The sequence below is a fragment of the Leopardus geoffroyi genome, chromosome A1 (assembly GCF_018350155.1).
Source record: "Leopardus geoffroyi isolate Oge1 chromosome A1, O.geoffroyi_Oge1_pat1.0, whole genome shotgun sequence".
NCBI classification, from domain to species: Eukaryota; Metazoa; Chordata; class Mammalia; order Carnivora; family Felidae; genus Leopardus; species Leopardus geoffroyi.
The window spans coordinates 56,640,237-56,666,259 of record NC_059326.1 but is presented as its reverse complement, the minus strand read 5'-3'; the positions used below and the strand labels follow the sequence as shown (position 1 = coordinate 56,666,259).

Here is a 26,023-nt window from a genome sequence, read left to right as displayed (position 1 = left end):
AGAAAGAAAATATGACTTTGAAGCTAAAATCAGTAGCACTGAATAAATGTATAACTAAATATGTGATTATCTTCAATTCATGATGTTTAATAAACCCATTATGATTGGATTACACAGAGGCAAAGTAAAAAAATTATTAGTTAACTCAATGTGCATATGATTTCTAGTAGGCTAACATATATATGAATGTTCATGATTAATTTAATATAACAGTTAAAGTGCATATTACCAAGATAATGTCAGTACTTTTGTAAAGTATCCTAAATATAACCTCATCAGTTTTATTATTATATAGAAAGACTGAATGTAGAATATTATCTTTCCAAAATAATAATGATATAATGATGGTAAAAAAAGGAATATAAAATTACTAAGATTTTATTACATTGCAATCAATTTTCTATGTGCCTCAGATGGATTATTTCATTAAATATCCTTGAAGACAAATGATAAAATTGGAATTATCATTACTTTATAAAAGGGAAACTGAGGGGCCAGGGGCCACACAAATTATAAAAGAAAGTGTAGAGATTTGAACTAAAGTAGTCTGATTTCAAGTCAGTATCACCTGATTTAACTACTGCTTTATATATGAGTACACACACACACACACACACACACACACCCCATATACCAGGGAAATAGATATAAGATAAGTGCTCTAGATACTCCCAAGTGACAAGGGGAGAAAATAAGTATCACTAAGCCATAGCAATTCTGAAATCCAGTCAGGCATGTGTTGTCCTTTATTTAATTATAGGATAGCTTCACTGGAAATTACACCTAGGAAAGACGTTTTTTACAGTTCTTGGCTTAACCCTATGAGTCTTTTATTCAACTTCTGGTTAAACCTTTCCTTTACATAAAACACCCTTTGCCTGTAGTTAGGTAGTTTCTTCAGTCTTATTGTCCACAGAGTAGGAGGGTCCAAAAGCCTCTGTCCACTTGGTGCTGTTCCTGCTCCTTTAAGTTCAAGCTGATACAATTCCTTTGAGGGCTATTTAGGTTGCTTACAAATTAATGAATGCTCTATACTAGGGGTTAGCAAACTATTTTCTGTAAAGGGCCAAAAAGTAAATGTTTTTCATTTTTCGGCCATGTGGTTCTCCATCACAACTACTCAACTCTTCAGTGGTTGTGCAAATGCAGGCAAAGACAGTATATAAATGGATGAGTGTGGCAGTGTGCCTGTGAATCTTTACTCACAAAAATATTCCTTTGGCTTGTTTGCTCCTTAGGACATAGTTTTCTGACTCAGCCCTCCCACCTCCAATTGTATAAAATTAGATGAAAACCGCATCCACAGATTTTCTTGAAATGAGCCACCTCTTGCTTAAGTCCCTGTCAAGCTACTGTAGGGCAATGTCCTTACAATTTGGATGACCTATGATTTAACAGAGAGGCTTAAGTTTCTTAAAGGGCCTTTTTTTTCCTACTCGAAATAGTCTATGCAGTACTGCCTTAGTTCTTTCTGAGTTCTTAGCTAAAGGTTTTAGATTAATCACCTAGGCTTCATATTGTTACCACTCAAATCAAGGGGAGAGAACAATGCCTTAGATTTAATGTTGCCTACAAGTCATTATCTTCATTTTAGCATCTTCTGCCTTTCGACTGACAATCAGCATCGACTCCCTAACCATGCTGTCCGCTGATTCTAGTCCCAGCCTTTGAGGCAATTCGCCTCTTGCAGAATGAGGCAATGAGGAACCACCCCTGCTTGCTTCTTCCCAACTTGCATATTCATGGGTAAAACATATGTTGTTTCTTTAAACCATCGAATTTTGGGGTGACTGTTTACGCAGCAATAAGTAAGTGGGATAATATCTAATTCAAGATATCTTTGAAGATCTTCTCTTCATTTCTCTAACATAAATTAATACTGATAAAAATTACTAGATAAATTGGAAATTTCATTAAATGTAAATACTTCAGGCAATTAATCGCTGGTGTATAAAAGGCTACATCTTCTAAGAAATGTTTCCCTGTACGGAAACTGGAATCATCTTTTGTTAAGTTTGTAGGAAATTTTCCATGATTCATTCCCTCAACAATGTGGTATCAATTGGCTGGTAGGTTTTAATAGTTTCTTGATTGTAATTCATTGAGCACAAACATGGAACATTAGTATTTTAAATGCAACACTGTGTGTTATGGATGATATACATGTTCCTAAATTTTAAAAGAGTTTTCTCTAATTGGTAATTCAACTAGTTTATTAATTTTTATTGTTTAAACTTATAAATCTATAAATTGAAATAACCTATGTCCTCTCCAAAGAAATTTAGTTCGTCACAGAAAGAGTATGTTAGTATAAAAAGATCTCCTGACTTTTACTAAATAATGTAAAGAAAACCATCTCTGAATTTTTATAACACTGTATTAATTGTGATTTAGAGTTAAAGTTTCATTTTGCTTATGAGATATGCAAAATAAAATTTTATTTCTGTTACTCAGTGTGATCCAGAAACAAAAGAGAACAGGGCCATGATAACAAATAATGATTACTTAAGACACTTCAAAAGTTCTCATTATTTTCTAGGCATTATTACAAGTGCTATATACATCTATTTAGAATATTAATCCTCACCAGGTGCTTCTGAGACAGCTTCACTCATGACCCCATTTAATAGATGAGGAGACATAAGCATAAATATAAGCAAGAAAGAGAAGGCTAGGAAGAGGCAGAGCCAAAATTTAAACTTCAATAACCTCAGTTAATTCAGTTAAAGTAACTCAGTTAACCTGGGGTCCATGATCTTAACCATACTATTTTGGTTAAACAATAATTACATTACCTACACTTCTATTATGGTTTATATGTTTTAAAATGTTCTCATTACTTGTTTTAATTCATGTCTCAAGACACTCTTTTGAGAGTTACAGAAGGTATGAAAATCCCAGTATCTTATAAAAGTGAAAGTTTAGACTCACAATAAGGTTTTTACAATCTGTAATGGTTGGTCTTGCCTCTCAACCACCTCCTGCCTCTAAACCACAATTCTTTTATTTTCTTTTTTCTTTTCTCTTCTTTTCCTTTCTATTTTTTTTAAGTTGGTTTCACGCCCACCGTGGAGCCCAATGCAGGACTTGAACTCACAACCCTGAGATCAAGACCTGAGCTGAGATCAAGAGTCAGATGTCTAACTGACTGAGCTATCCAGGTGCCCCCACACTGCTTTCCTTTTAACACATTCTCAGATCTGCGATCATTCTCATCTTTTTTTATCCATACTGTTTTTAAGCATTACTTTTCTTCATCTTACAAGTTAAAGTAAAATAAACTCATGCATGTGTGCATGCACACACACACACACGACACACACACACACACATAAACATATACCATCAGCCTTTGAGAAAGAAGTTTTCCTTTTTTAAATCTCCTGCTTGATGAGTCACAAAATGCCACTGGCACTATATTACTAGGTATGAAACCATAATCTGTTACCAAAACTCAACTTGGTGATTTCTTATCTTTTCTTCTTCTAACTGTAACTAACTGGGTGGACCACATGTTTGCTACTTGACGAGTAAAGTGAGTAATGTCATAAAACATCTTCTCGTAGTTGTTTGCATACTTCATTAACAAGGTGGTAATTTATGTAGTGATACATTTTGTCATGCTAATATTTCATTCAACTTTGGTTAAATCAGAGAAGATGAATGAGAATGCATAGATAATAATATAAAATTACGTGTTTGGCTCTGAAGCAAAACAATTTCATCTTTCCTTTTTTCATATAACCATGCAACATATGAAAACTACTTTATAGAGTATTTGGTGGATACATACGTGGAATTATCCCTGACATGCTGCAAAGATATCTCCATCTTTGTTGAATCTTCTAATTTGCAAAATTAGATTCTTTGGTTTTCCACAGGCATTTAAAGGAATTCATTTTAACACTATTTCAATCATTTATCTTTATTGATATTTTTTGCAAATATGACTCAGTGATTTGAATGTGGTCAAAGATAAAACGTATTCATATGAACCCTGTGGCTGCATCATTCATTCTGTTCTCCAGTATGATCAAGTTTTTAAGAGGTGGGCTTTGGTGTCAGATATTTGGATTGATATGTTGCTTTGTTATATACCTTCTATGTGACTATGGAAAAATTTAATCTTTCTAAATCTCAGTATCTAAAGCTGCCAAATGAAGTTAATAATGCATGACTCATAGAATGGGATAATTTAAGTGATCCTCAATTGAGGACCACCACAAAGAAAATAAGTTGTAAGGATTAACTGGGATAACTAGAATTCTTAGCACATAATCTAGGATAGGTACAAGGCTAACTAATTATATTAAAAAATTTAATATGCCATGAGAGATGTATTTATTATGCTGTGGACTCTATTATGCCCACCTGAACCCCAACATGATTGTATTTAGAGGTCTTCTAAGAGGTAAAGTTAAATGAAGTCACAAAAGCAGGGTCCTCATCCAACAGGATCGTTTGGCCTATAGGAAAAAAAAGAGATCCTCTCTTTCTCTCTCTGCACACACTCTGAGGAAGGGCCAAGTGAGGACACAGGAAGAAGGTGGTTGTCTGCAAGCCAGGAAGAGAACTCCCACCAGAACTAATAGTGCTGGCACCCCTACTCTTGGATGTTTAATCTCCAGAACTGTGAGAAAATACATTTTGATGACGTAAGCTGCTTCACCCACTTTTGTCTATGCTTTTGTCTGTTTTGCTGTGGCAGCCCTCACAGACCAACACAGATTTTGGAACCAAGAGCCAGGTACTGCTATAAAAAATGCCTAAAAATATGGAAGTGGCTTTAGGATGGAGTAGAGGCTAGTGGAGTTTTGAAGGGCATGCAGGTAATATGGACGTTAAGGGAAGTTCTGGTGAGGGTTCACAAAGAAAAGAGGGGAGGGGCGCCTGGGTGGCTCAGTTGGTTAAGTGTCCAACTCTTCATTTTGGCCCAGATCACGATTTCCATGGATCATGGGATCAAGCCCTGAGTTAGGCACCACACTGACCGCGCAGAGCCTGCTTAGGATTCTCTCTCTTCCTCTCTCTCTACCTCTCCTCTCTCACTCCCTCTCAAAATAAAAGTATGTATTAATCTTTTACATTAAAAAAAAGGAGAGCTGCAAAGAAACATCCTATATTCTTATAGAAGAAGTTATAGAAACTATTAGAAACCCTGAGAAGATACTCTGTTGGAGAACTAAAGGCAACAGAAAAACATAAGAGAATACAAAATGGGCCTACTGTTTATGTTCCAGAGGATTTAGGAGATACTCAAAAGTAAAGTGACATTGAAATGGCATTGGTAAAAAGAAATTTTCAAGTTGAATGAATAGCCTTCTAACAAGAACAAAGGTATGGATGTATAAAAGTGAATGGCATTTTTGCAGTATGGCAAGACATCCAAAATGGATTAAATATAGATTGAATGAAAAGGAAGAAAGTAAATTATGGTAGAAAATTTAGTTTAAAGAGAAATTATAGTGTTTTTTATTAGTTTCAAGTTTTTGTTTGTAAAACTCAGCTCTACAAAATATCCAGATGCTCAGGGTGCCTGAGTGGCTCAGTCTGTTAAGTGTCCAACTCTTGATCTCAGTTCAGGTCATGATCTCATGGTTCATGAATTTGAGCCCCACATCAGGGTCGGTGCTAACAGTGTGGAGCCTGCTTGGGATTCTCTGTATCCTTTTCTCTCTCTCTGCCCCCCGGCCATCTCTCTCTCTCTCTCTCTCTCTCTCTCTCTCTCTCTCTCTCTCTCTCTCTCAAAAATAGACATTTTAAAAAGTATCCAGATGCCAGAAATGCATTAAAATGAATTAAAATTAAATGTTGGAATGCCATCAGGATTCCCTTTCTTCTTTTCTTTCTTTCTTTTGCATATTCCAAGTTTTCATCCTTGTTTTCAAATGTTTTTGATTAAGTCTTCAAGAGTCATAGGAGGGTTAACATGTAGATTTGGCGTTTCAAATTCAGAGTCTGATTCTATAGTGTGAAGTGAATTCCTCAGGATCATTTTGGTAGACAGAAGTGGGATTACTGGATTGAATGGTAATTCTATCTAAAAATTTTTGAGGAATCTCCATACTGTTTTCAATAGTGGCTCCACCAATTTAATTTCCCACGAACAGTGCACAAAGATTTCTCTTTCTCCACATCCTTGTCAACACTTCTCTCTCTCTTTGATAACAGTCATTTTAATAGGTGTGAAGTAATAGCTCATGTGGTTTTGATTTACATTTCCCCGATGACCAGTGATACTGAGCACCTTTTCAAAATCTGATGGACATTTGGAAGATTTCTTTGGTGAAATGTCTGTTCAGATCCTTTGCCCATTTTTTAATCGTTTTTTTTTCTTTTATTTTTATTTATTTATTTTATTTTTTTTTACTGATTTGGATGAGATTCTATTTATTTTGGATATTAACTCCTTATCAGATATATGGCCTGCAAATATTTTCTCCCATGCTGTAAGTTGCCTTTTCATCTTGTTGACTGTTTCCTTTGTTGTGCAGAAGCTTTTTAGTTTGATATAGTCTCATTTGTCTATTTTTGCTTTTCTTAACTATGCTTTTTGTGTTATAGCCAAGAAATCATTGCCAAATCTGGTGTCTAGAAGCCACGTTTCTTCTAAGAGTTGTATTGTTTAAGCTTTTACTTTTTAGTCTTTTATCCATTTTGAATTCATTTTTAAAATATGTAGTATAGGGGCGCCTGGGTGGCTCAGTCGGTTAAGCGTCCGACTTCAGCTCAGGTCACGATCTCACGGTCCGTGAGTTCGAGCCCCGCGTCGGGCTCTGGGCTGATGGCTCAGAGCCTGGAGCCTGCTTCCGATTCTGTGTCTCCCTCTCTCTCTGCCCCTCCCCCGTTCATGCTCTGTCTCTCTCTGTCCCAAAAATAAATAAACGTTAAAAAATTATAAAAAAATGCTTTAAAAAAATAAAATATGTAGTATAATAAGGGTCCAGTTTCAATTTTTTGATGTGAATATTCAGTTCATCCAACACTATTTATCAGAAACTATATTTTCCCCATTGTGAATTCTTGACACTCTTGTAAGGCTTCAGCTGACCATATATTTGTGACTATTTGGGTTCTCTATCCAGTTCCATTGATTTATATGTCTGGTTTTATGCCAGCACCAGACTTTTGATTACTGGAGTGTTGTAATATAGTTTTTTAAATTAGAATAATGCTTCCTCTCCAAAGCTACCTATGTCCTAATCCTTGCAACCAGTGATTATGTTACTTTACATGTCAAAAGTACTTTGCAGATATGATTAAAGGTTTTAAGATGGAAAAACTGCCCTGTATAATCTGGATGGACATAATATAATCACATATGTCCTTATTAAAGGTAGGCAGAGTGGACAGAGTTGGAAAAAAATTGATGATGAAAGGAGAGACAAAGACAGAGTGAGGGAAAGAAAGGTTGACAGGAAGAGAAGATTTGGGGTTTTTACACTACTGGCTTTGAAGACAGGTAATGTAGGTGGCTTCTAGTAGCTGAAAAAGACAAGGACACAGATTCTCCTGTAGAGCCTCCAGAAGAAATGCAGCCCTTCTGGGGCACTTGGGTGCCTAAGGCAGTTGAGAAAGTGACTCTTTATTTAGGCTCAGGTCATGATCTCATGGTTTGTGAGCTTAAGCCCCACATGGGCTCTGCACTATCAGTATTCTCTTGCTCTGCACTTGGTATTCTCTCTCTCTCTCTCTCTCTCTCTCTCTCTCTCTCTGTCCCTCCCACATGCACTCTCTCTCAAAAATAAATAAAACAAAAGAAATGCAGCCCTGCCAACATGTTGATTTTAGGAATCTCACCGTAGAAATATATCTGTATTGTTCTGAGCCATTAAGTTTGTGGTAATTTTTTATAGCAACAAGAATAAAGTAATATAAGTATTATTTTTGACAAACCTACCCCAAATGGTTCCTATATGGTCTCCATACCCTTCTAAGAATCAACAGAAGATTAAAACAAAAATTACATAGGAAAGAAAATCAGTTTCCAGAAACTGATCTTATTTGCAATAGTAAGTGTACAAAACACTAGGTTTCCAATGTAACACAAATCCATGTAGACAAATTCGGATTTAATAATTAAGGGAATTGTTGACTCTTGACTATTATAAGCAAAATTTGGAATTATTAAATCAAGAATTAAGTTTTTTTTCATAAGATAAAACTAATAATCAAACAGGACTGAGATTGGAAGCTAAAAAAGATACAGGATAGGGTGCTATCATCAGGATCCAAAAAGGCCTGGGGTTTGCATTAAAATAGAGACAAGTGTACCTATAAGCAAAGGGCATTTGAGTAAACATTTGAAACTACATTCAAACCCCTTGACAATTAATTGGTTGAATGAGATATAATAAAGAAAATATAGAAATGACTTTTAGGTTTGTAGTTGCATGTGCTGTGTAGCTACCTAATAAGAAGTTTGACAAGAAAGAATATACAGGAGATAAATCAGGACTTTTATATATTTTGTGTTTTATTGGGTAAAGGGATAATTTAATCAGATTCTGTACAGGACAAATTTAAAGTGCTTCATGATATAAACATCTTGGTGTCCAACTGAAAATTGGAACTACTGAACCACAGGAGAAAATTCTGGAGCTAGAAATTTGGGATTTTGGCAAAAGACTCACTGCTTTTTAGTAAGCTTAAAATGTTTTTTTGGTTTTTTTAAATCTCTTATGCCTTTATAGTTTTGGATAAACAAATGGTAGAGAGGGATCTGGCAAGAAAAAAAATGTTGGGGAAAAAGATTATTTTGGACATAATTAGTTGGATATGTGTAGTCTATGTAAGCCCATTTCCAATATTTTAAAATATTTAAATAACTTAATAAAATGCACATTGGAAGCCAAAATTGTAGTGATGGATTCATACAGAAATACCAACATCTTTACTGCACACTAATTAATTCAAGAATTTAATTAGGAGGCCCTACAAGGTGTTGGCTAACAATTTACTCTTGACCCAGCCAAGGATGAACAGTAATACAACTTTGCACAAAATATTTGACATTTAGTATCACTGCATCTTAGCTGACAAAGAGTACAGCTCAACTTCTTAAGACATCAGAGTTCAGAGTTAGTCCTATGTATCTATCTGTACATTAATTTAGTGTTTACTGGCATTGCACACATAGACATTGAGGATCAAAGAAAACTCCATATGTTTCTACATATTTTAATAGGTCTTAGTAAGATAACTGAATACAAATAATTGCATATCAAAGCAAGCAGCTGCATTAATTCAAGATAATGTTTATGATTCACTCTGCATTATCAGTTTCTATGTTTGTCAACACAGCAAATTACAGGCCTAAGGACAATTTATGGTTATGTATTACTCTCCAAACTGTTATTAATGCAAAATTCCAGAGTGCACACACTAAAGATTTTGTTATTAGTGGAACAGAATGAAACAAAGATATTTATTGTTATTTATGTGATTATGACTTATGGGATACATTTATAAATTTATGTTGATGAATCTACTACAGACTCACGGTACTCCAGACTGTGCTATCTCTTACCCAAGTATGAACTTCAATGGGAGGGGTCACATTATTTCTCATATTCCCAGTGTCTCATCCCTAATCTCATATACAGCAAATGCTTAATAAGTGTTTATGTAATGTACAAATTAATTTTAATTGGTGATGGAAATATATAACTTTTTATTTACTTTTTCATTTTCTGAGAAAATGATCCAAATGTGTTTTACTTTCCCTTTCTAGGTAGCCAATCTCACTTTATTCCCCTCCTTCTCAGAGACTGCTCCCTATTTTACTGGGTATTCCACTGGGTATATAACTGGGTTTATGATATGAATACTGATCTTCAAATCCTCAATCCTTCTTTCAAAAGCACTTTTGTATCAATTAAATGTTCCTCATATCTTTATAGGTTAAAGGTTAGTCTCACTCAATACCCACCTGATTTTTTCTTGCATTTTTCTCATCAATTATTTCTACCCTTGCAGACATCTCCTATCTCTCCTCTTTAATGGTCTAATCAGTACTATACAAATATTCTACCACTTTCTCCTTTACTTATGACTATCCACAGCATTGGCTCTTATCTATTTCCCACAAACCGAGCTCAGGGTCATTCCATGTGCAGATTACACAGATAGAAACTCTCCTCCTACAACTCTTTTCACAGCTAGCTCCCTTCCCAGCTTCAAGTTTCTACGTGGGGTCACCATTCAAGAAAGTCATTTTTTAGGCACGCCTGGATGGTTCAGTGGGTTAAGCATTCGACTTCAGGTGGGTTAAGCATCTGACTTCAGCTCATGTCATGATGACTCAGAGTTCAAGCCCTGCATTGGGCTTCTCTGCTTCAGATTCTCAATACCCCCCTCCCCCCTCCCCCCTCCACCTTGCTCCTGTTTACATGTGTTCTCTTTCTCAAAAATAAACCTTTTTCAAAGGTATTTTTCAATTATCTACATAAAAGTAGGATTCTATTCATCCAAGTCTTTTTTTTTTTTTGTCATACTGTTGTTTTCATGTGCTTCATATCACATATTGATATCCAAAATGTTGTTAATATGTAATTTTACTACTTTTCTTTCTGGAAATGCCTCCCAACTGTCATGTAAATTCCGTTAAGACACATACATTATTCATATTATTTGCCACCATATTCACAGTTTCTTGAATAGAGTCTGACTCAAGTAATTCTTCCATAGCAAGTATTTCTAGAATGAACACACTTCAGGGAAACATCATGACCTTTGAACTTACTACATATTCACACTTTTAGCTTGTGACCTTATTGAATAGAATTATACAGTATTATGATAAGAAAAATATTAAAGGCCATGTAGTTTAAAAGCTCACCTGTGTTTGGACCAGTGCCCTCTATTCCTCCTCATCAGTGGTAATGCAGATTCTGTGTGGCTTAAATCATGTGACTTGGAACTCACATCTCGTGGTAGTGTTCCTCTTACCTGCTTCCTAACCTCTTTAAATAGCAGCAACAACCTACAGCTCAGTTCTTAATTAACTTACTCATAGATATCCGGTTTCAGACCTCTCTATAATAGTGGGGGAAAAATCAAAGCAATATTCCTCAATATATCTATTTTCCCATCCACTCTTCTGCCATGTATCATAACAACTACCTATTTTTACTCCAGGTTCTCTAATCACTGTGCTTTCTTGGTTTTCCTTTGATCATAACTCTCCTCATTAGCTTCATTCTTTTTACTCAAATCTAGACATTTTCAAAAATTCAGTATTCTCTCTACTTGTTAGCTCTCCCTCCCTCCTTCTTTTACATGTAGCTGCACTTTCCCTGGCAAGCCCATCCACTGCTCCCACTGTCTGTGCAAATGCTTTCACAGCCAATATCTCTTTTGAGTTTTCCTTATGCAATTTTCTACATGTTTTTCTTATATTATTGATTTACGGGCATTTCAATTTGAACATCTTACTAACATTGTTTAAAATTCTTGGGGAAAATACAAATAAAAACATCAAATAAAATTCTTAGGGAAACAGTTCCAGGATTAGACCAAATAAATATTACAGCAAATAAACTGAAGGGAGATGAGCATAGAGTTAACTACTTTCATATTTGGAAAAAGCTAGTTAAGAGAATTGGCTCTAACAATAAGAGAAGGAATTCAAATGGTTATAATAGTTAATAATTATTAAGTACTTAGTATGTGCTTTGAACTTTGTCCAATAACTTTTTGAATCCTAAAATACAACTCATCAGAATATCTGGCAACACAATAACCCTGGTAGCTCATTCATTAGATACTGGAGTGGAGTAATATAGACAATCAAGTGGTTATACAGGTGACAGATTTTCCTTTCTATTTGCATCAACCTCATATGAAGGCTGCCCTTATATATTTGTAAATGTAGAAATTCATTCACCAAAATTCTGGGATCAGGGATTGGAGGGAGAAGTTTCTTTTCATGAGACAAATAGAACTATAAAAGTACTATACTTCCCCTGAAGTTACATACCTTTAAAACAGTTTTATTTGTGAAAACAATATTTTTTTTTTTGGAAAAAGATGATCTGACAACAGTAAAGAAAGAAGAGAGATAAAAGAAATATGTACTGTGAAACATAAGAGGGAAGGTAAGATGCTTAAAAAGGATTTTTATTTTTTTAAGTTTATTTATTTATTTTGAGAGAGAGAGAGAGAGAGAGAGCAAGCATGAGCAGGTAGGGGCAGAGAGAGAAGGAGAGAGAATCCCAAGCAGGCTCAAATCCGCCAGTGCGGAGTCCAGTGCAGGGCTCTAGATCACAAACCGTGAGATCATGACCTGAACAGAAATCAAGAGTTGTACGCCTAAACTATTAAGCCACCCAGGAGCCCCAAAACATATTTTTAAATATTTTTATTTTGATGGGGTGATTTCCCTTTTCTGTTAACTCAAAAAAATATTCAAGAGTTTTGGAATTATATAAGTGCTTAGATATGTTGGTAGGACAAGAAAGACCTCAAGGGGATCCAGTATTATTCCACTTACAAAATAACTTCTATTGAATCCACCTTATTCCCAAAGCCACCACCTTAGTGTGATCCCTCATTATCATTGCTTTTATCTCTTTCAATCAGTCTTCCTGCATGCAGTATCTTTTCTCCAATTTGTCCTGTATATATGACTTAATCTTTAAGTGCTACTAATAATACTTTTCTGGTTCAGCTATTGATTCATTATGTCCCTTCTTTCCTCATCTAATCATATACAATTCCTAATCCAGGTACTGAGGACAGTGTATAATACAACATTAGCTTCCCTGTATTATTTACTGCCATTCCCCAATGCATTACCATATGTAATGCATCAGTCAAATCAGGCGAGTTATTATTAAATATTTCTAATTCCTTCAGTACACAAGATACTCCCAATATTTCCTATTGTCTTTTTCTAATACATTCTTTAATTATATCTAAAATACTACCTTTCTGATTACTTCAAGTATATATGAATTTTCTAACTTTTTAAAACATAATAGGAAGTTTTTGTGATTTAGTAATAACTTTCAAAAGTTGATTGTGTTAAGTTTATTTATATATGTATTTCCTTTATAAGGTTGTAAGCTACCTGAGAGCAGTTATCAACTTATGTATAGTCGTTCAAAAATATTTATCCAGCACACAATGGGTGCAAACAACTCTAAATAATGTTTCAGTAATCATTTCATACAAAAGGCTTCTCCCATCACAGACTATAGACCCATTCAAGTGTGTACAAGGAGAGCTTGTGTCAATGGCAACATCAGACACAATGTCTTAAGCACAGTGAATATTCAATGTTAATATATTTACATAAACATTCATAGGTGCATATGAATAGATTTTGATTTGAATATATATAGGGTAAAAATAGGCTTTAGGCTTTTTCATTTATATACTTTTATGTTCTTCCTTACCTCAAGGTTTATCTAGCTTTTTTTCCTCATTTTTATTCACTATTTCTATGTACACCATCTACATTATAGAATACTAGAAGTTATCCAATAAAGCAAAATGATATAATGAAATCAGTCCCTTCCATTCAGTACCCATAATTATTAAAATTGTTGCATTCAGACTATTTCAGATTTTTTTTTTCTAATTTAGGCTTTAAACCTATCCCTTCTCATGCATAAATTTTATTCACGGCATTTCAAGAAAAGAATATTTTTGTCAAACTACAGTATCTGATTTAGGTAAATGTATGAAGTTTAGCAAATGGATTATGCCTGGAAGTGTCCAGACACCAAATACTTCCTCTAAAATGGAGATTTGCTGAATTTTGTACAATTCTTACATTTTCAATTGGTGCACTACTCTGCTGCCAAGTCTTCTGTAATGTAACCTCATGGGGAGTTAAAAGGTAGGAAAATGGCACTGAGGTGTGTACTAAAAGAAGCTGTTTCTCCTTTGGCAGTCACTCTATAAAGCGGATGCCAAGCACAGATGGTGAAGATGTTCCTGGCTTCCACCACTATCTTGACAGTCCAAATGCAGTCAGAGATCACTGGAGAAGGGTATATGCCACACCTCCCAGCTGAGACAGCAAAACCTTCAGTCTCTTTCTAAATGCTCTCTTCAGAACATCAGGTTCTTGTTCATTTGATTTTTGTTAACTTGCTGACAGAATAAATTGAACAGGACTATGTGAGTAGGACAAAAAGAAGGGGGGAGAATAATCTCAGCACCCTTTGCAGCAATTGTATTATAAAAATCACCATGGCATTTTGGCACATTTATATAGCTGAAGGAATTATTTATTTTGAATGTACATTTTATTCATCTCTTTGTCCTGTCTTCAGTAAAATAGATTGAAAAACAAGCCTGTGAACAGTAAGTAGTGCTCTCATCATACTAAGGATGTTCAGCTCCTTAAACTGATGAATTATATAGAAATGAAAGGATTCTTAATTGAATGCCACATTAAAAAGGAAACAAAAATATTACCCCTAATTTCCTTATTGAGAGAATTTTTTAAGTAATATAGAAATAGTTATTTTTATTTAGTTTTCTAAATGTTGGACTAAATTTGATCTAAAACAATCTTACAAGGGAAGAGACCATGCAGATCAAGAAGTTCTGGATAACTCTGGATAAGTGGGGTTAAATTAATTATAGCTCCTAAACCATAATTATTTTTAATCAGATATGACAATAAAAATGAAAAACATTGGATAAATACTCTATATTATTGCCCATTTGAAAAAAAAATTTTTTTCTCAAAAATTACACTTGTGTCTGAATTCCACTTTATTGAATTGGTTCTTGACCAATAAAGACCTCTTGACATAGAGGTCTTAATGCCCTAAACATTTTATTCAGGTTCACAATTTTTTTCACCTGATTAGGCAATAACAGACTTTCTTTGATGTTCTAACCAAGAAAATTTGAAGTCTTTTTGACCCAACAGTTTTCATTATTCTATGTATTCAAGTTGAATGGTTAATACTTTTGACTCTATTGCCTCTTCACCCCTTTATACATACTTATAAATCTTTCTTGTATAAATATACTTATCTGATTATTAAAATCCCATCTGCAAAAGTTTCCCTATATAAGCCCTTCAGCAAATTGTGAATATAGAAAATAATCTTCACTGTCCATTAATTTGATAGCCTACTGATACCAACATTGAAAACATGTCTAAAAGTCTGCCACTATTGCATCATATGAATCTTGTGGAGAAAATGTGTTTGTCTTACTCTGATTTGAAAGTCCAAACTCCTTATTTTTAACTGAGAAATCTTCTAGGATATTTTTTTTTTTTTTTTTATTAGCTGAAGGCTAAGTACCATTTTGGTTTTTACCTTATGTGCTAAGTTCAATGTACTTTACGTAAATCCCACAGAGATAAAATCTGAGAATAGAGTGCTTTATGTGTTCTTAACCCTACACCCAGATCTCTTTCTTTTCAATAATTCACATGAACCCAAGAATAATCTCAAATTAATGGTAATGAATGCTGTTTATGGCAATTAGAGAAGGGCACTTATTGAAACAAGGTAATAACAATGTAATAAATCAATTACAGCAATATAACATCTTACTGACCCATCACAAGTTCTTCTTTCTAACTATTAAAGGACACATGACAAATACATGAACAATAAAATCGGTTGCTGCTGGAATTTCTAACAGAGCTGTTTTCCTCTGAAGGGATGCTTCTTTAATTTGGATTTATGAACTGGAAGAGAAAATTAATCCCTAAAGTATTTAGACTGTGGAAATGCGGGGTTGACATGAAGAAATGGTTGAAGAATTGGGAAAAATGCTGGGTTATCAATTTTGTTCTATATAGGTTTTCTTATGGCATTGACAAAGAGTGATCACTGAAGAATAAAATCTAATTGTCTAAAATCTTAAAAATACTTCTCTTACAATTACTTTTCACAAGAACTGAAATACTCCTGACACTTTTTGCCACCTGTATCACTCCATTCTGCTATCCCTTATTAATGTTCAGCACAAAGGGTGAATGACAAATCAAAGTGTGTGGAGAGTAAGATTATTCTTAAATAGTGCTAAGTAAAATGTGAAAATTTAATAATATTAATAATATATTTTTAATAATTTGAATTCTTTTTTTCCCATTTTTATCACTAACTTGGCCAATCAACATAACCCAAAATCGATATTTCTGTTGAAAAGAAATTATAAACCTTAATATAAATTAGAATATGCAACAATGAAACATAATTATAGTATAAGACACTAGAAATTGTATTATATGATTGATGAAAAATACATGCACTCATATATATGGAGTATTAGGCATATTTTGAAAATAAATCAATTTACCAAATTATCTTCAAATTGTGATACCATTCGTATAAAATGGTACTGAAAATTATGTTTTCTTTTAGGTAATTCAGTAAAAACATAAAAATAAATATGTACACATATGTGTGTATATACATATATATATATGTATATATATAAATTGCATATATGAATATACATATGTAAATGTAAATGTGCGTGGGGGGGTTCACACATATGTATCACTTACTATCACATAAGTTGACTATTTCTTTCCAATAATGAATGCCCAACTGGTTTCAAAAATGTTATATACTTAGTTGAGTATGATTATTTTCTTTTTGAACTTCTTTTTTTTTTTTTTTTTTCAACGTTTATTTATTTTTGGGACAGAGAGAGACAGAGCATGAACGGGGGAGGGGCAGAGAGAGAGGGAGACACAGAATCGGAAACAGTCTCCAGGCTCTGAGCCATCAGCCCAGAGCCTGATGCGGGGCTCGAACTCACGGACCGCGAGATCGTGACCTGGCTGAAGTCGGACGCTTAACCGACTGCGCCACCCAGGCGCCCCTCTTTTTGAACTTCTAATTCCAATTATTTTATTTGAACATTATTGCTGTTTAATTGTGTCTAGTGATTCAGGAACTGAAATGAGCCCTACGTTATAATGTTTTGTCAATAAAAAAGACTGGGTCAAAATCACATTACTGTTTGAATGAAAGGAAAGAAGATATAATGAACAAAAACAGAAGTGGAGAGTAGATGCCACAACAATGAGGAAAAGTTTCTGTTATAAGGTAAAAGTAAAGCAGCAAAAGTGTTTGCTATTCTAATGTATTTAATGAACCTATTCCATGCATATTTCACCGCAGTCAATGCAAAGCACTATGGTTTTGAAAAATTTTAATTTTAGATAGAGAATATTTATTCGACAACATTGTGAGGAATAAATGAATTAGAAGTAACAAATGCTGTTACCATTCAAGGGATGTAATTGAGATTAATATGGTGGAGTTCTTTTTATTCATTTTTGTCTTTTCCTTTGGAAGACTTTTCAGCCATCTTTCCATTCATTTTTATAAATGTAATCCACCTTGTTCAATCTCACCATCCATCTTATGTCCCTAGGAACATACACAATTCTGTACCTTGCTTATAATGCCTGGAAAACTATATTGCCCAATATATTAGTTTTCTATTGCTTCAATAAAAAAATAATTCCCCAGGGGTGCCTGGGAGTCATCCGACTCTTGATTTCAGTTCAGGTCATGATCTTTCAGTGAGCTTGAGCCCAACATCGAGCTCTGTGTTGACAGTGTGCAGACTGCTTGGGATTCTCTCCTTCCCTCTCTCTCTGCCCCTCCCCTGCTTGTGTTCTCTCTCAAAATTAATTAATTAATTAATATTATTATTTATATATATCTATATATTTAAGTTACTTTAAAAAATTGCCCCAAACATAGCACCATATAACAACACAAATTTATTATCTTACAGTTCTGGAGGTCAGAAGTCTCACGTGGATCTCAACAGGCTAATGTCAAGGGGTCAGCAGCACCGATATTTTCTGGAGGCTCTAGCAGAAAGAAATTCAAAGCTCATTCATGTGTTGACCGAATTCACTTCTGTGTGGTTTCAGAGCTCAGGTCTCTGTTTCATTGCTGGCTATCTATTGGAGACCACCTTTGAGCCCTTCAAACTTCTGCATTCCTTTTATAAAACACTTAAGTCTCCTAATCAACATGGTGCCAAATCCTTATCTTGCTGCCACTTCTCTGGCCAGTTTTCTATCATTATCTCTCTCTTCAGGGCCAAGGAAAGATTCTCTACTTTTAAGAACTCATGTGATTATATTGATCCCTTCCTCCCAGATAATCCACAGTAATCTCTTCATCTTAAATCCATAACCTTGATCACATCTGCATTGTCTTTTGGCCAGGTAACATAACATTACCACATATCCTTAGGGCATGAACTTCTTTTGGTGGCAGAGGGGAAGTGGGATTCACTACACTATTCTGCTTACCATACCGTCTTATGGATCTACTAATAATTTTACCATATTCTCTTTATTAGTCTGCCAAACAATGTTAGCAAATATTTTTTTTTTTTTTTTTTTTAAGAATCTGCTAGACTTTTTTTTTTTTTTTTTTTCAACGTTTATTTATTTTTGGGACAGAGAGAGACAGAGCATGAACGGGGGAGGGGCAGAGAGAGAGGGAGACAGAATCGGAAACAGGCTCCAGGCTCTGAGCCATCAGCCCAGAGCCCGACGCGGGGCTCGAACTCACGGACCGCGAGATCGTGACCTGGCTGAAGTCGGACGCTTAACCGACTGCGCCACCCAGGCGCCCCTGCAAATATTATTCTAGGTATTTGCCTTTCCAAGCCAAACCCTAAACATTTTCAATCTCCTTTACCTCATCTAATGTGGCAAAAGTGATCAGAGAACTTGGCATTTGGTTTAAGATTTAGATTCATAGAAACTAGCCAGATGAAAATAAGCTGTCTTCACCTAGTCACATATATGACTGAGTTAATGCACAATCCTTTCTATCTTATATTAGTTATTAATTTTACGTGGTATATTTAAGAACAGAGAATATTATTTTAAGATTATTTTAAGAATATTCTTTATTGTGAATATCAGAAATCTCCCACAAGTATAGAAAACCAGGATGCAAAGAATATATAATTAATGATGTTTACCAGCTAAGGAAGTTGTAGAATGATTAAGATCACTAGTATATAGTGTTAGTCTGGCTTCAGAGAACAGTTCTATTCCTAAACTGTATAACTTAGGGCAAGTTACTAAATTCCTCTAAGCCTTAGTTTCTACATCTATGTGGACAATCATAACATCTAATTCATAGGGTTGTCATGAGAACTGAGTCAGTACATTTGAAATACAAGGTCAATAAAAATTCAATACATGTTAATTTTGAAAAAGAAAGGCACTATATATGAAGCCAATTTTTACATCTGTCTTTTTGAAATTTCTGAACAAATGAATAATTTTTCTTAAAACTCATATACATTTTAATTTAAAACTATGATATTAAAAGTAATGCATTTTATTACTACATCTTTGAAGTTATGATACTAATTATAAAAGGGCATTTCCATATATCTATTGAAAACTTTCTGTTAAAATCCCATGGGTTTCTAATTATCAACTTTGTAGATATTAATTTTGAAAACAACTATTAAGTTTAATTTCTAAAGCAAAGTAAATTGCACATATTTATTCATTATATATCAGATCTAGGAACTTCTACTTCTTTTTAGCATTCTTTTGCTACAAAAATTATTTCCACTGTACTTTTGTCATCAGGAACCTTCTTTAAGAGTAATTTATTTACCTAAAAAGGCATGTATAAAGTAATGGCATTGGCTTCCTGGAAAAATAATATGGATAGCTTTTAACATAGTGGGATAGATTCAGGTGTTTTTGAAAAGACACCAATATATTTTGTAAATTAACTCATGGGTCTACTTATCCAAAATAATATAAATGTTATTTCTATAAATTAATCATGTTGCTTTCATTAACATATTTAAAATATCAACAAATAAATCATTAGACCCCTGGAAGTTTTTTTTTTAAATATAGTGACATAAACTAAAACATTATTTAATAACTTGGAGAGCATAATCTTGAATTATAATTACTTTAAAAATATTTTGTTGAAGTACAAGAAACATAATGAAGAATGTACCAATCTTATGTAATGATCTCAGTGAACTATCAAAAAAATTAATACAACTATATAACCAACATAAAAATTAAGAAAAAATAATACCAACACTACAACAGCCTAACTACTTTCTTCTCTAAAGTAATTAGTGTTTAATTATACTTCCATGGGTTCATTTTCATCCTTCTGAAATTTATGTGAAGAAAATAATCTAATGTATCCTTTTTTGGTTTCTGGCATGTGTGAGTCAACCCTATATTATTGCATGTAACAATATTCCACTTATTTTCAACATTATTTGAGATTCTACTTTATACATATAATGCAATATGTTTGTTCAAATTACTTTTGAGGAATATTTGACCACTTTCTAGTCATCTGGGACCATAATTTGATGAAAGTATATTGACATTAGACTTGTAATGAATATATATGCAAATTATTTGGGTGTATACACTCAATTGGAAGCTTTTTATGATCAGTTATGCAGACTAACAGTAGTTATATAAATTTTTACTCCTGTTAGCAGAGTTTGAGCATTCTAATATTTATATCCTTGCAATCTGTTTTTTTTTAAATAGCCATTCTAGTTTTTGTATAGTGGATTTTCAGTGTGATTATAAATTCACTTCCTTCATAAGTGATACACTGAGCACCTTTCATATGTATAAATTATATTGTATTTTCCTTTTGATGATTTCTTTGTTCCAGTCAATCTTTTCCCCACTGTATCCTTACGATCTCTATCTTTTTGCTATGCATTTGTAGGTATTACTTGTATTTCCTGGATATAATCTCCTTGTCAATTGTAATAATTGCAAATTTGTCTCACCCTCTAGAGTCTGCACTTTCATTTCCTTAAGGTTTGCAGTGGACAGATTCTCAGGCAACCCCCAATGACTACTCCACTTCTTGGTGTCCATGGCTTTGGATGACCCTTCCCATTGTATGCAGAGGCTGTAACTTGTTTTTAACCAATATAATATAGCAAAGCAGAAAGGATATTATTCCTGTGGTTAGGATGCATGGCAATGGAGTTAAGATGTTACTCCAGTGAATATGTTAAGTTATAAAAGACACTTGAAGCAGTGTGGAATACATCACTTTTGCTGGCTTGATGAAGTGAGCTGCCATGTTGAGGAAGCCCATGCGCAATAAACCAGATGGCCTTAGGACTTGAGGAAAACCTTCAGGAAACATCCAGCAAAGAGCTAGAGCCCAGCCATGCAGTTGAAATCCCTAAGAATGAGATTTTGACAATGACCTGAATAAGTTTAGAAGTTTCAAATGTCTAGATGGGTTAACAGCCCAAATGCACTCAATATGTGTGTATGTGCATGTGTGTGTATTCATATGAATGAAAATTGTGTTCAAATTATGTGTATGAGTATAGAAATTGACAAAATGATATTAAAATTAATATGGACATGAAAAGCAGAGAAATAATGAAAACAAAATTAAAGACGTTTGCTGTATATTAATTTATAATTAATGTAAAATATTATATTAATATTATAAGATATATATTTAAACCAATGGAATAGATTCAGGATTCTAAAGAGATCCTTATTTAAATGTGCCTTCATACATTGAAAAAGCAGAGCAGAGCAATGCAGAGCAGTGCAAAATGCACAGCCTTTTTAAACCCTGGTATTGGATCAACTAAATAGTTCTATGAAAAACAATAAACTATGAACTCTACCATCTACCATACACCAAACCAATCCTAAATAGATAATTTGCAGAAGGTAAAATAATACATCTTCTAGAAAAGAGAATAGTAACAAATCTCCAGGATCTTGCAATAGCCAATAATTTCTTAAACAGAACAGAACATTAACAGTAAGGAAAACATAAATATACTGACCTGAGTTGAAAATGAGAGCTACTGTTCATTGAAATATATCACTATATTCATTTTATATTGTTATGTAATGAATTACCACAGACCTAGTAGCTTACCAAATGCATATTTAGTCTCTCTGGGTCAGAAGGCATGGTCTAAATGCTAACCTCTCTGCTCAGGTCTTGGGTTAAAAGTCTCGTCCTGTCTCAGAAATATGTTAACATTCTAAGCAATAAAGAAGAAAGGAAGGTATTTCTTCTTTAGCATTCTCAGTTTCTCTTCACAGGCATTGATTCTTCTTTTATGTCTCTTATGTCTAGATCTCTCTGCTTTAATGTATCTTAAAAGTGCTCTAAGGCTCACCAAAAGAGAAAAAAAAGGAAGTTTCATCAAGGGCACTGTCACTGATTGATGTCAGTGATCCAATTTAAAGAGTGTTGCAAGGTAGACATGTTCAATAATTTTTTGCTGATCATTCAAATATTTTTATATCCGGTGACACAAGTTTTTTGTTTGAAATCAGAATGATGTGAGAATTACGTTGGTTCTCATCCATGTATGATCTCTATGAAACTGGACAGAATCTAACATTCTTTCCATTAGCTGTAAGATCTGTGCCTCCTCTGTTTGAATCTGAGTGGGTCCTAAGAATGCTTTGACCAATAGAACATGGAAGATGTTACAATATTGCCAATCTCTAGACTCATGATTTAAGAGAATGGCAACCTACTACCTCTTATTAGGTGTTGAAACCCAGCTTCCATTCTCTGAGAAAGTTTATGCATTCCAGTGGAGAGGTCCTTGAGTTTCTAAGCTGAACTCTGAGCTGACAACTAATACAAAGTTGCCAGTTTTGTGAGTGAGCCAGATTCAGGAAATTCTCTCGCCTCAGTCAGCCTCCTCATCTGATGCCACATAGAACAGAGATAAAGTGTCAAGTGAAGTCCTTCTTGAATTTCTGACTCATAAAGTGTTAAGCAAAATTACATTGTTGCTTTAAACCACAAACTTCCAATGTAGTTTTTAATACACCAATGAATAACCTAAACAATCAATGATCCAGAATTTTCTAGTGTTTTTTTTTTTTTTTTGGTTTGTATTGAGAGAGAGAGAGAGAGAGAGAGAGAGAGAGAGAGAGAATGTGAGCCAGCATGAGTGGAGAGGGGTAGAGGGAGAGAGAGAGAGTATTCCAAGCATGGGTCCAATCCCCCAACCATGAGATCGACCTGAGCCAAAATCAAGAGCTGGTCACTAAACTAACTGAGCCACCCAGGAACCCCACGATCCAGAATTTTCTAAATAAGGTGGAGTACACTCATTCTTCCAAAAAAGGGACTATTAAAAAAAGGAAAAAGAATTCAGATTAGAAAAATACCTGTTCTGGGCTGAAGACATTCACTTCTCTCACAAATATCCGAAAATATTTTTATACCTGAAAATATTTTATAATACAAGTTATGAAATATTAGTGATATTTATTGATCAAATAAGCAATAATGATTATAAATACAAATTGGGAGTAATAATTTTAGAATATTTAAGCTTAGATTACAAAAAATAAAAATAATTTAAGTCATTCCCATAAATCTATAAAAATGTGAAGACAAAATGAACAAATAATAAACTGAAGAAATGCACCGTTACTATTTGCACTGGCAAGATAAATTTTAATAGGATGGCAGAACAATAAATATTATCACTGGGGAAATGTGAAGGGTTAATTTCAGCAAATCTTCATATTTTCTTACTGGAAACCTTTTAGAAAACAAGTTTTTATTATCAACAAAAGAAATGTACTACTTAAGTGGGAAATATGTGTAATATCAGCTATTTGTTACATTGGTCCTTTAATTTTCTTTATTTAAAAAAAAAAATTTAATGCTTTATTTATTTTTGACAGAGAGAGAGAGACAGAGCATGAGCGGGGGAGGGGCAGAGAGAGAGGAAGACACAGAATCTGAAACAGGGTCCAGACTCTGAGCTGTCAGCACAGAGCCCAACACGGGGCTTGAACTCACAGACGGCGAGATCATGACCTGAGCCAAAGTCGGATGCTCAACCGAGTGATCCACCCAGGCGCCCCATACATTGGTCCTTTAATTTTAAAAATAACAACAGTTATTACAGGATGTCCATCCTTTTCCCTTGTTCTGAAGAGCGTATTTAATTTTTTTGGCATCTATTCTTAACAATTTTCTTCCCTGGAAAAACCTAGGTAGTCTACTCTTCTCAAACATGGTTTTATAGTAACTCTATGCTGCCAACATATTTATTCTTGTATATAATACTTATGCTAAGTGTCATATATCTTCTCATTTTATATCTTAATTATATGACCAGGTACAATGAATACAGAAAATCCTGTTAATAATGCTAGAGTGTATCCCTTGCCCCATCTCCATGCTGTGTCTCCAGTGAAACCTAATGTTCATTTGTGTATACTTACAGATTTTTGTTTGTTTTGTTTGTTTTACAAGTTGGTATCTTTGGGGCACCTGTGTGGCTCAGTTGGTTAAGGGTCGACTTCACCTCAGGTCATGATCTGACTGCTCCTGGGTTTGAGCCCCGCATCGGGCTCTGTGCTGACAGCTCAGAGCCAGGAGCCTTCTTCAGATTCTGCATCTCTGTCTCTCTCTGCCCCTCCCCCACCCATGCATTCCCCCCCCCCCTTTCTCAAATATAAGTAAACATTAAAAAAATTCATGGAAGTTGGTATCTTTGCCAAATCCACAAAGTACATAGGACAAACAACTAACTTTATAAAACAACTCTCAAAATCTCCTTTAATTACTTTGAAGACAGTACTTATTCCTTGCAATGATAATAGTCTTGTCAAAATATATTTGGACTGTCATTTCAGAAGACTCTTTTTGCATAAATCAAAGACTTTAAAGAGTATTTTTGCAGTGGAGAGGCCAAACTAGACACTAATGGTCAAACATGTACAATGTCTGTAATAGCAACAAAGAGGGTTTTACTGATAATTTTGAAGACAATTTCAAAGGATGCAATTTCACTTATAAATCTAGAAAAAAAGGCTTACTTCGTATGGAATATAATTTATTAAAAAATAAGGACAGAAGATATATAAAGTATAAATAAAAGTGAATGATATGAAATGATAATTTTAAGTGTATGCAACGATGGCAAAATTATCTTTGTTCAAACTGATGCTTGATGAAAATTAACCCAAATAAAAAACTTACATTCTCCAAAAGATTCAAAGTGAATTACTTCCATGTTTCTCATTAGTATTTTTTCCATTAAAAGGTTTTATTTTTTCACTTGAATTCAGATGAACACAAAGCATATAGAAACTTGACGTTCTGGAGGATTATCAAACCCCAAATGTGATCTAAAACTGCATTACAAATAGAAGCTTTAACTGAAGTGTCAGACTCCTATCTCTGATTTGGAAATCCCTTTGGCTCATCGTGAAGGTAGCTGCTGTCATAAGAAACTAGATGTTTGAAAAATGCATTGCAATTCTGCTGGAAGGTATTCTTTTTTAAAAACTCCTATATCCATAGTTCACAAGAAATGTCTCATGCCTTATGAATATTTTAAAAGTAAGCAATATTCTTTGCTTAAATCTGTTTATCTTGGGATATGTTAAAATTTCTAAAGATCAAATATGGAGATATTTGCATATAATTGAACCTATTTTTGGTCAGGTTTTAAGTAAAAATAACAGTGATATTAAGTAGATGGCCTTAAAATACTTTTAGATATACACATCCCATACTTCTTGCAAAAAAAATTAGCTATTATAAAATTCAATATAGCATTTATGGCTTTCATATCACTTTCTTTTTTTATTTTTATTTTTAAAGACTTTTTAAAATGTTTGTTTATTTTTGAGGGAGAGAGAGAGAGAGACAGAGACAGAGTGTGAATGGGGGAGGGGCAGAGAGAGAGGGAGACACAGAATCTAAAGCAGGCTCCAGGTTCTGAGCTGCTAGCACAAGGCCTGATGTGGGGCACAAACTCACAAGCTGTGAGAACATGACCTGAGATGACGTCGGACGCTTAACCGACTGAGCCACCCAGGTGCCCCTCATATCACTTCAACATTAAATCAGAAATATATTCTAATGAACAAAATATTTTATCATTTAAACACTAGGAACCAGTTATTATAGTATCTAGAGAGATACATGGGATGCAATGATTAAACTAAATTATTTGCCCATTATTGCTTGATACCACACTGAATATATTAGTGCCCAATGAATTT

General features: G+C 34.2%; 1 long non-coding RNA gene across 1 annotated transcript; it reads left to right on the top strand.

The window, feature by feature from the left end:
* The first annotated feature begins 3,360 nt into the window (after nt 1-3,360).
* Nucleotides 3,361-25,259, top strand: LOC123593489. Its single transcript, XR_006710414.1, has 4 exons — nt 3,361-3,426; nt 13,901-14,073; nt 16,877-17,039; nt 25,082-25,259. It is a non-coding gene; the product is annotated as an uncharacterized LOC123593489 (long non-coding RNA).
* Nucleotides 25,260-26,023: the final 764 nt, after the last annotated feature.